Consider the following 11,796-nt stretch of genomic DNA (forward strand, 5'->3'; position numbering starts at 1 on the left):
CACAGTGATAGAATCCAACTGTCTAAATTTGTGAGTCTACTTTAGATTCTTTCTTATGCAATTAGCATAATTTTTAATTGAAAAGTATTCCTAGACTTATCCACCACTCCCCTCCACACCCCTTCCCTGAATCATTTTTTCTCTGAACAGCATCTATAGTCATTGATTTGTTGCAGGCCTTCTTAGCTTTGACTTTGTGGACATAGCAAGCTAAATTCTGCTCCAATATCCAATCGTCTCCTTTTTCTTACATAAGACAGCCTCCACATTTTAGATACATATATAAATCAGCAGCATCAATTTCCCAGATTCTCTTACAACACTGATATGTTGTATAAACAGCTTCTGTCTAATAAAAGGAGACGAATAAACAGGTTACAACTTTTCCAACATTCACAAAAAAAATCACAGTGTACTCAGGGCTTTCATCTTACTTTTATTTCACATTTCCAGGAAAGCAGAGGAGATTTTGTGTGCCTCAATGTTGTGGCCAAAAGGATGCAACAAAAGGGTAAAAGGAGCCTAGATTGTCAAAACATAGGATCATTGGATTCAACTACACAGATCTGTTATGGGAGGACAGAGAAAAATAAAAATGTAGGAACTTCTTAAAACCTTCTTGAAATGTAATAAAATATAATGAATTTTCTTTCATCTTTATAATTAGCATCTCTTGTCACTTTTATTTTAATTTTATTTTATGGTTTACTCATTTTATTTTATGTGTATGAGTACTTAGCCTTTATATATGTCTTTACACAGTGCATGCTTTGTGCTCCTGGAGGTTTGAAGAGGGCATGGGTTTACGTGGTACAGGAGTTACAGATGGTTGTGAGTTACCATATGAGTGGTGAGAATTTAACTCAGGTCCCTTGTGAAAGCAGTAAGTCTTCGGGACTACTGAGCCCTCTCTCCACTTTCTGCCATGACATTTTTATTTTACTATGCATCGCCATTCAATTTAAATAAAAATTTCATTTATTATTAATATGAATTAGTGTTCTTTAATTTAAAATGTTCATTTCAAGTAAAAATGTATTAGATTTCAGCTTATTTGCTCAAGTGTAAAAATCACCCCCTTGTGCATCACTTTTTCATAGTTTTCTCAAAATAGATAGATAGATAAAGAAAGAATGAAATGTTGAAGAAAATTAGTGAGTTTTTAATCTCACTTCTTGATAAAATTACACATGCATCAACACTGTTATCTTTGGGCCAAGGAGCTCTGGGAATTCTCTTGTCATTTTACCATGGGCTTATGGGTAACCAATAGTAGTGTGGAGCAAGGCTTTTATAGTTTGCATCTCCTTAGAAGGTATCAGATTTTTCTTCTCTATATGAAGCAAGTCCTTGGTTGTACCAAAAGCATGACCTCTTTTGGATTGCTAGTAGCCAACTTACACAACTTACAGAAAAAAATAACTTAAATTGCCCTTGCTTCATGTCACCCATCATCAGTCATGAAGATTCTATACAAATAAGATAACAAAGAATGACAGTGTATGCATCTGCTCATTGAACTTAAAATTGAACTTCGCTGACTAAAAAAAAAAATTTAAAATAGTTACTTAGAATTTCACCATGTTTCTGGCTTCCCAGATCGCCCTCCTGTGAAGGTGTCTGCCCCCGACACTGATCTGTTTTCTTGGCCTTTTCATATTTTGGCTATTGCTTAAAGCTGTACTATTTGCAGCTTTTTCTAGGTTTTTCACTAGATAAAGCACATATCTCAGATCTAACATATAATAAACCCAATAGCAATTGTGGTCACCATTATGAATAGTAGTCCTATAATAATTATAATCAACACTTTATGGGTCAAAAATGTCTACAGATGCTTATGAGGTATCAGTATTTTTGTGGAATAATTAACTCACATATCCAAGTTCCATCTGCATATTCTGGATCATTATTAGGTAAAGTTTAAGAAAACTCCTCAAAAACAACTGTGTTCCTTTATGAAAGTAACCCTAAAACCCCAAAGCAAACATGGTTTGCTGTGGCAGAAAATGAAATATCATATACTTTTAAGTATAGATAAAAACAGTCAAATACATCAAGGTTTAGAAGAAATTACTGGTGATATTAAGCTTAGTATGGGAGAGAGAACTGGGATTGGTATGTAAAATAAGATTATTTTAAATTTAAATAAAAATAAATTTAAAAAATGCTAGTAGAGTGTGCATTAGCTCCTTGATTAAGAAGTAAAATATATTTCTTTGAAATTTCTAGTCAGTCCAGTGAAAGGCTGGGATTACGAGAGACTCCAGTATCTTCTCCCCAGCATAGTAATTCCTAACTGTAGAATAAAACACCTGGGAATATATAGACGGGCAAGCTTTTGGAAAAGGAAGAAGAAAATTCATTCAAAACATAGAGGTGGATTGCTCTGGACTTGAGAGGTGGAGGAAGAAGGATAAGAAGTTCAAGGTTACTCTTACTTCCTCAGTGAGTTTGAAACCAGACTGGTCTATGTGAGGCTTAGAAGAAAAAAAAGCATTAAAATAAAATAAAATAAAACAATAAAGTTTAATCAATTAGACCATTTTCTAATTTGCGTGAGTTCCTCAAAAGCTGGAAGCAAGACTTGGATGGTCCCCCAGTGATTAGGAAATTGGTTTTCACCCAGTGGATGGGTGTGTTTGTTTATGCTTTGCATTGGAAAAGAGAAGACAGGACCCGGTGGAAAATGAAGCGAATTGAGAATGTACTGACACCCTCAAATAGCTATCAAGGATTTAGAGGCCGAGTCTTAAATGGTTTGGACATCTGGTGAAGTAACACAAAAATAGAAACCCCAGTAGGATTCAAAAAACAAAAACCCAAAGTAGAAAGAGATCTAGAAGCAGATCTTGAAATCCCTGAAGAAACATAATAGAGAAAAGACTTTAAATAGGAGCCGGGAGCAGAAAATTCTGTGTCTTCCAGGAGTTTGAAAATGTGGAAAGGTTTGTGTGCTTCGGAAGGTGTGTGGAAGGGCTTTGTCCTGCATAAATGGAAGGAATTATAAACCGCATAGTTTTAAGCATACTCTTACAAACACATGCACTCAAACCTAATTGAGAAGTCATTCTGAGTCACCTTGACATTGTACTTCGCTCTTGTCCATGGCCAGAGTCATCTGCTTCAAGAAGACCTTCTAGACTGTTTTTCAGATGTTTAAGAAAATAAATGTATCTGGGAAAAATACCATTTCGAAAAACTGATATGTTTAACAAGTAATATGGACACTAGACCTTTAGTCTAAGCAGTTTTTAAATAACACTAGCATGAGACATAAACACCACTATTATATTTATTAATATTGACTTACTAAGTCTAATGTATTGCAACCTCTTTTTTCAGTGTTTTGAAAGACATGGCTGCTATATTTTAAGTGTTAGGCTTGCCTTATAATTTAGTTGGCCTTTCCAGTTTTTCTAAAGTTGTGAACAATTGCTGATTAGAACTAGTAAAGACCTTCTACTTGCTCGTGTTTCTGTGGAGGGATGCAGATCTGAAATGAAGAAAGAAAAACAGACTCTGAATTGCCAGCAAACTAAATAAATACAAAGGGAGTCTGAAAGTCACTGACTAAGTCAGAATGTTTCTTACAATTTGATTTTATTATAGCTGTTTTTTGTCTTTGTTATATTTTTACTATTTCTTGTAATCAGCGAGAGGTAAGGGGGATTTGAACATGGACCACTGGACAGAAGACAACACATTTTATTGATTTCCCTTAATGATAATCTTATATATAATCTGTGATTTTTCATGTCTGTTTACACAGATGTCTTGACAAATGTACTTTCTGATAGGAAAGTACAGTATACTATCTTATTTTTATGATGATAGCCTTCCCAAATATTCCACAAAGGTCCTTGGATAAAAAACTTGGCCACCTGGTGCTCCCAGGATGTCATACAGCATTTAGGAGATGGAACCTAGTGTAAGGAAGTTGGTTTGTTAGAGGCATGACACAATGGATTAGTACCTTGACCCCTCTCCTTCTGTATCCACTCCTTTGATTTTTGGTTTACTATTTTTTACACTTTTTTCTCCAGCTTCCATCAGATGAACAGCTTTACTACACTAACCATTCCCTGGCACTGTGGTGTGTATTACCATAGGACAGGCCCCAAAACAGAAGAGGCAATCAACTGTGTACTTAAACCCATGATGCCAGGAGACAAAATACAGATTTCCTCCATTTATTTTCTCAGATGTATTACAGTGAGAGAAACTGACTTACATGTTTTATCAGCCTTTTAACCACTCAGGATAGCACGCACAGAAGCAGAGCCTCTTCAGAATTGGAAGGGGAGTCTTGAGGAATGTTAGGAGATTTTTTTTCGAGAACTGTATTAGCTTATTTATTAAAAATTTGTAATTTTTTTTGTAATAAAGAATGAATAGCAGTAACCAGTGATAGATGTATATCCAGCGTGTTCTAGGTTATTTGGCAGATCTGGTGTGTGATAAGTGGACCACCTTGGCATTTATCAAATCTAATATTTCCTTCTGAATATTTTGTAGAGGTGCTCTACCCAGTGTGGTCATGGGATAAATTTCATATAATTATCATGTACATGTTTATTTCTCTTCTATGATTTTAAAATCTTATTTATATATACATATATACATACACACACAAAAGTGATGTATATTTACAATTGTTTAACCACCTCAATCAATCAGCCCATTTACCATGTTGATATCTTAAGTCTCTAAGTTTTTACTTAAAAGCTGGTATGACTAATAGAAATAAGCATTGCCCAGCTATCCATGCTAATTTTTATAAAAACTTCCACAACCTATCTTCACTTTCATTCCTTCACTTTCAGTCCATATATGTCCTTAAAACTGAAGTGAATCGTTTGTAGGCAGCAAATCTTACTCCTGTTTCTATTTAAGCAATCCTGCTGTCTTTTGATTGGAGGATTTAGACCATTTACAACATTATTCCATTAATCTTTGCCACTTCTTGTAGGGACATTAATAATTTTCTTTAATTATTTCCTAAATTCTCATTTCCAAATGCCATCTCTCTGGAAATGTGAGCTTCAGCACATACATTTTGAGCAACAAAAATTCATTGAACAACATAGCACAAACCATTTTTGTACCATTTCAAGCATTGCAGCTAAAATATAACTAATACATTATGCTGTACACACTCCATAAAGAATAGGAAAGAACAGGAACAAAAAGATAAACAAACCGCTTTGTATTTTTTAAATAATGTTTTTGGACAGTCTTAAAATAATCATACAATATTTGATTCTCTGCTTTTGGAAAACATTACTATCATTTGTCGTTTGTATTTTCTAAAATAATTTATTAAGTACATACTCATTGAATATTTAGTATGTGCAAAGATTCCTGCAGAGTACCTGGGGCAAGATGGATTGTAAATCTTGTTTGTTATTTATGGGAGTTTGATAGCAATTGGATGAAGACAAGGCCAAAATTTCAACATATATATACAAGTTCATGAAATCATTAATATTTCAAGACAATGTGAATCCAGAGGATGAGAAAACTCATAATTTTAAAATTTATACTTTTAAATGCTTACCCAAAATAAATGAATGTTTTTCATTTGATAGAATACACAGGGATATATATGCTCTATATTCCCACAATGTAAATAATCAATAGAAGCATATATATAATCATAATGTATATTACATATAATAATATTTATTTTATTCCCAAGAGTGTGAATGATGGGTAGGGCTGTATATATTTTCTATTCCAAGCCCAATGAATAATGTATATGATATTCTTAGAAGTGTGAATGATAAAAGATAAGTATTTGGGAGGGGACTAGCAAGGTGGATCAGGAGGTCAACACGCTTTCCAACAAGTTTAATGATCTGAATTCTAATCTGCAGATGTCTATCATGGAAAAAGTTAAAAAACTCCTGAATGTTGTCCTCTGACCACCATATAAGTATGCTACAGCCGGTGCTCCTACATGCACACACACAGACACACACACTCTAAATAAGTGTTAAAATGCAGTTTTTAATGGCAGAATATTTTAGACTGGGAAAGCAATTGAGTGTGTTCCAGTGACCATGGATACTATTTTAACCTACATCATCATGTTGTAGAAATTGCCCCAATTTTATCTTCTTCATTCTGTAGACCCTTGTGCACGAGAAAATGTAAGTAGCAAAAATTCCTTCAAGACTCAATCCCCTGTTCAAATAGATATTTGTGCTCTCTCTCTCTCTCTCTCTCTCTCTCTCTCTCTCTCTCTTTCTCTCTCTCTCTCTCTCTCTCTCTCTCTCTCTCTCTCTCTCTCTCTCTCTCTCTCTCTCTCTCTCTCTCTCTCTCTCTGTATAGCTTTTAGCCTGAAGAAAGCATTTCACTATTCATTGTTAAAATTCTGAGGACATATCCTTAATCAAGACAGAAGGGGTTGTAGAAGAAAGGGAAAGCTGTGTGTAGCAATATGCTTTTAGTCATTTTTAGTCATCTAAAATGCCACTCTAAGTGTGACAGCAGGTAGAGAGTACGATGAACCCAACCATAAGAAACCCAACTATTAGGAAATCCTGTCTTAGGATTTCTTTAACCTATTCTAGATTCTCCATGAAAGTCTGTGTAAGGTTTCTGTCTCCTTACCCCGTGTTATTAAAGCTCAGAACCTCTACATATCACGAATTGTCTGGTGAGGAAATTAGAAACAGAGATGGAATCAAAGTCATCTCCCTTGGCGATCACACTGCTGGCATTATTGGGGATTGCAGAGTGCACAGAAACTACTTTGTGACAGCACAGAAAACAACAACAAAAGATTTTCCCTAGGGAGAAAAATTACTTTTAGAAAGGACAGAATAAAGTGATTTTCAGTTTTTCCAAATATTTCACCCTCTGGCAACTTTTCTAATACTGTTTTAAACTGCTTTCTTCTTTGACATTACCACTGTGATTGACCATGATATAACTAGGCATTTGGGCCTGTTTTTCCTAAATACAAACAATAATAAGTAGGTATCTAGTTTTTAAAATACATTGTTCTCTGTGATGTCAAACTGATACACCTGGATAAGAGGAAACCTCACCTCAGCTGAGGAATTGCTGGCATTCTATTGGCCTGTTGGCATGTCTGTGGCACATTTTCTTAGTTGCTAATTGATGTAGAAGTGTCCAGTCCGCAGTGGGAAGTACATCTCTATGCAGGTTGTCCTGGATTCTACAAGAAAGGAAGAGAAGCAACCCAGTAAGCAGCTTATTATAAAAACTATTATCTAGAACTATTCCATTTACTTTTTTAATTTAACATAGATACTTGCTGAATGCAGACAAAGCTAAGGATTTATCTCCCACAATTTTGAATATCTCTTCAGATTTTTAAATCTTTAATGTGAAAATAGAATAAATGTTCAAAGTTTCAGGCAGTGGTGGCACATTCCTTTAATCCCACAGAGACAGGTATACATCCCTGTGAGTTTGAGGCCAGCCTGGTCTACACTGATATTTTATTAATTTTAGTATATTTGATATTGGATTTGCTCAAGGGATATTGTGAATGGCCAGTAGGATGAGAATATGGTTTTATTTGGCATTAAATGAGTGTAAAGCAGACTACAAAATTACAAAAAATAAAAATATATACAACTAAAATTTAGGGCATTCTCCTACAACTTTAAATCATCCCCACCCGCGTGTAATGTGTATCACAGTGTAAGCGCTATTGAAATCAGTGTCATTCTGTATTGTTCAGGGAATACTGACAAAAAGCAATGTACATGTTCAGTATCGATGATCTTTATATTTTAAACCTGAGATGCTAGTAATGAACAGACCTCAGTCTCACTCTCTTTTATCTAACCTGTCTCAATGCATTTATGCTATTTATATTTACTAATGACACACACAAACACACTAAACATCATGACATTTTACTCATTATGATTTCAAACTGATGGCTTGTGATCTATTTTGTGCTCCCAATTTTGTCTATAACCTTATTTCCAACTGTGAAAAATCCTGTTTCTACAATTAAAAGAAAACATCTTAAAATGTATTAAACTCACAAGGAAATTAAAAAACCCTTTATTAGTGTGTAACATTTTTGTAATTCAAGTTAACCTATTTTGCACCCACAGTTTGTGTAGTTTTTCTTGCCTTACCTTTGGGAGTTCTCCAAAAAAACCCTTCATTTTTGAGTCTATTATTTTTTTGGTAGATCTTTTATTTCTGTATTCCCTTTTGTATTTCAATCAATTATTCTTATTTTCAATTTTTATTTTCCCATATTTATTTATTTCCATTACTAATGTGTTTTTATGATGTGATGCTTTGTAGCAATCAATGCTTTAAGGAAAACCTTCAAAACTAGAGAGAGTAGACAGAAAGAATTGAAATTGTAAAACACCAATTTGACTATGACCATGGTGTCTTATACCCATTTATGTGATCATAAACACGTGTCATAGAATTGCTCCATAATAGTTTCTTAGATGCTACTAAATCATACATGTAAATAGATTTCTAAAATATTTAGCATACTTCTAACATATTTTCTACCTTTGATTTATTTTAATCAACATAACTTGAAAAAATTTGTTAGGAAGACATCACATGGCATGGGATTTTAGTTTTATTGGGTTTTATTTACTTGTTCTCTAGGGAATGGAGCTTTAGAGGGGTTCTGATTTTCCACTTCCTTCATCTTTCATTGTGTGTGATTGAAATGAATAAATTATAGACTGTAGTACTTCTTAGTGAAGTTTAAATTTATCTAAGTTTTGAGGTATGCATAATTGCAAGTTGAAAAAGAAAGCCAGCAGACTGTGCAGGCAAGGAAATTTTCAACCAGTATAACTTTGCTTGTGGAACTGTAGTTTTATATTTTACTACACAATACTAAAAAAAACATTTCCATCACAGTGAAGGCTTTGTTTTGCAGGATTTTTCCTCCATTATTTATGATGTGTGGGAAGGATCTCTTGGGTTATGAAGAGACCCTCAAAGGTCAAGTTGGTGGCTGATACAACAGCATCATCTCCTATAGAAATGGGAACCCTAATGTAGACTGCGTTTGCTCAGAAGCGTTCATATGTACAGATACAGGCTATTTCAGGGATGCATCTGAAAAAAAAAACACAATGTCCTGTAAGCAAAGCTGAAACAGGTGATGAAGCAAAATGAGCTGCCATTCAGTTAGGAGAGAAAGGTCTCTAATGCATACCAGACCTTCTCTGTCTTCACACTTGCTGTGTGCTGAAAAAGCATTAGAGCACTAAAATCCTCACCCAGATTATCTGCAATTTAACATCACTAGTCTTCTCTGGGAGCTGCACTCTGAGGCATTTTTACTTCCATGTGAGGTTCATGATGGAGTTTTTAAAAGAATTGTTTTAGCATTGATCTGTCAGTCCCCATAACCCATAGTTCTTCTGTGAGGCGTTGAATGTCCCAGAAATTCACTACCCCTTGGCAACCATCCTAGGCACCCCCATCAAAACAGATGCACTGGAAGGCAGCAGCAGCCCCTTGGCAGTACTTTCATTTTTAAAACAACATGGCTCTGGTTATGAATATTAGACACATCTTGTCACACTTCACTCAGGGTCTTGCATTGTCACACATTCTACCATCTAAAAATAATCTAAGTTGAAATGATTTAAGTACAATTAAATTTTTTGAAAGTTTGTTATGTATTCCAATACATAATAGTCCAGACGGTTTGGATTGACACCAGATATTTTGTACTTTGTGATGGTTATACTGTAGACTATTAAGGCTTGTGAACTTTCTTGCGTATCTCTTTGAATATTATTATTCCGTTTTATTTTGATGGAGTGAGGCTGAGTTCCTTTATGATGTAATTTTTGTTTCTTAAGTTGTGTCATTTTTATTGAACCTAGAAAGTGTCCTATTTTGATTTGTATATCTTTATAAAATCTGCTTTCCCATGGATGACACGAAAAAACAATAAAAATATTCTATCTTATATTTGTCTTACTCATAAAGTAACTATATTATTTCTAAAATTCCAGTGACTGCCTTATCCTCTATTTAAGGCTGCCCATTCTCATTTGTCAAGAGCAATGAAAAGAAATGAAGAAAACTTTTAGCATATGAAATCAGTTTAGTACTGGGGCTTTAATCAGTTGGTAGAGGATTGGCCTCCCATATACAGAGTCCAAACTTGATTTTTATCACTGTGTAATCACATTAAGTGGAAATAATGGGTCCAGGCTGTGATCCCCAGAATTATAGCAAATTTGAGGATAGCCTGGGATACATAACACACTATCAAAACTTTTTAAAAGAAAACTAGAACTAGATTCAGGTTAGATATACCTATATTGATTTTTATTTTTTAAATCAAACCTTCAAAAGTTCATTAAGCTTGATTCACTAATGTATAAATTAAAAGCATGTGATACATGGTGTTTCTAATTCTTAGTGGCTATGATAGCTTGAAGTGGGGGATCCATTAACTAGTTCAAGACTGAAACTCTACTTCCTCCATTGGGAAACACTAAGAAAAGACAAGAGATCTCGTCTGTGAGGATGTAATAGAGGGAAGAGAACAATTTGACCCATTCTAGTTGCTAGCAAAGGCAATGGGTTTGGCTTTAGCTTCTGATCGTCCTCTGTCCCTTGAGGGTCCCAGAAAGGCTTCCTGTCACAGAATTCCCTTGGAAAAGCATTAGGTTTCTCTAACTCTTCTGTCATGCTTCCTTGCCCTATCCCCTTTCCTCACTTCTTGGATTCCTTAGGGATCATTTTTCATTCCTTCAATGTAGTTCTTCCTCTTATCTAAATCATTTGGATGAATCTATTGCCCCCCTAACGTTTGAACTATATCCCTTCTCCTTTGATATTTTTAACAATATTAGGTAATGGGATGGCCTCAGAAAAGCACTTACAACAAATGGGCTTTGGTTTCCCAACCCTTAGTCTCTCTTACCCTTAAAGGACACCCTAGAAGCTTGCACTTACTGATGAGACTGGCAGCCTATTCCTTTCTACCCATGATTTTCTAAGGTAGCATTTCTCAAGCAGTCTGAGAAAATAGCATATAAATTCATCTTTATTGTAATAACATGTGAAGTTAAAAGCAATTACTTCTTTTACTTTCTTTTTAGAAAAAAAAACATTGATTTTAAGATGGGCTAACATTAATGTAATTGTTTCAACTTACAGTTTATCAAATCAGCAAAAGCAAGCTTTAAATCCGTGTCATTTTTCAGCCTTAAAATAAGTTCTTCTCTGAATTTGGGCAGCTTATTTCTGGCAGTTTGCAGATGGACAGCCTCATGGCATTACTGAATGTATGCATTAGTACATAATTAGATCTATGTAAAGATAGGTTTAGCTTCATCTAAATGGGTTAATCAGTTCTCACTGAATTCAAGAAAACGTAGGGAAGATCAGTGTGCAGTGCCTTTCAATTGACTGATGTAGACTGTGGTAGTTGACTGAAAATTCATGTGTACCCCAATGAGAACTAGTCCTATCAAATTCTGCTTTCTTGTCAACCTATGGAAGTGTGAGCATTACTGTTCATGTTCCCAAAGTTTCATTGTTTTTTGCTTTGTTGATTTACATTGATAAGCTGGCATTTGTATCCTTAAACAGACACCTAGAGCTGGGTGCTGCACTTACAGGTTGGCTTGGAAGGGACCAGGGCTCATTTACTTGTTAGTAAATCCAGTTGTTAGGATACCTTTTGTGACATCTGACTACATAGTTTATTGACATGATGCTTTTTAAGACAGATAATGGACACTCATCTCTGGCTGCCACTTTGCAATCCTGATGTCTGTCCTTTGCTTACTTTGT

Source organism: Mesocricetus auratus, unplaced genomic scaffold, assembly GCF_017639785.1.
Source record: "Mesocricetus auratus isolate SY011 unplaced genomic scaffold, BCM_Maur_2.0 Super-Scaffold_4256, whole genome shotgun sequence".
Classification (NCBI taxonomy): domain Eukaryota; kingdom Metazoa; phylum Chordata; class Mammalia; order Rodentia; family Cricetidae; genus Mesocricetus; species Mesocricetus auratus.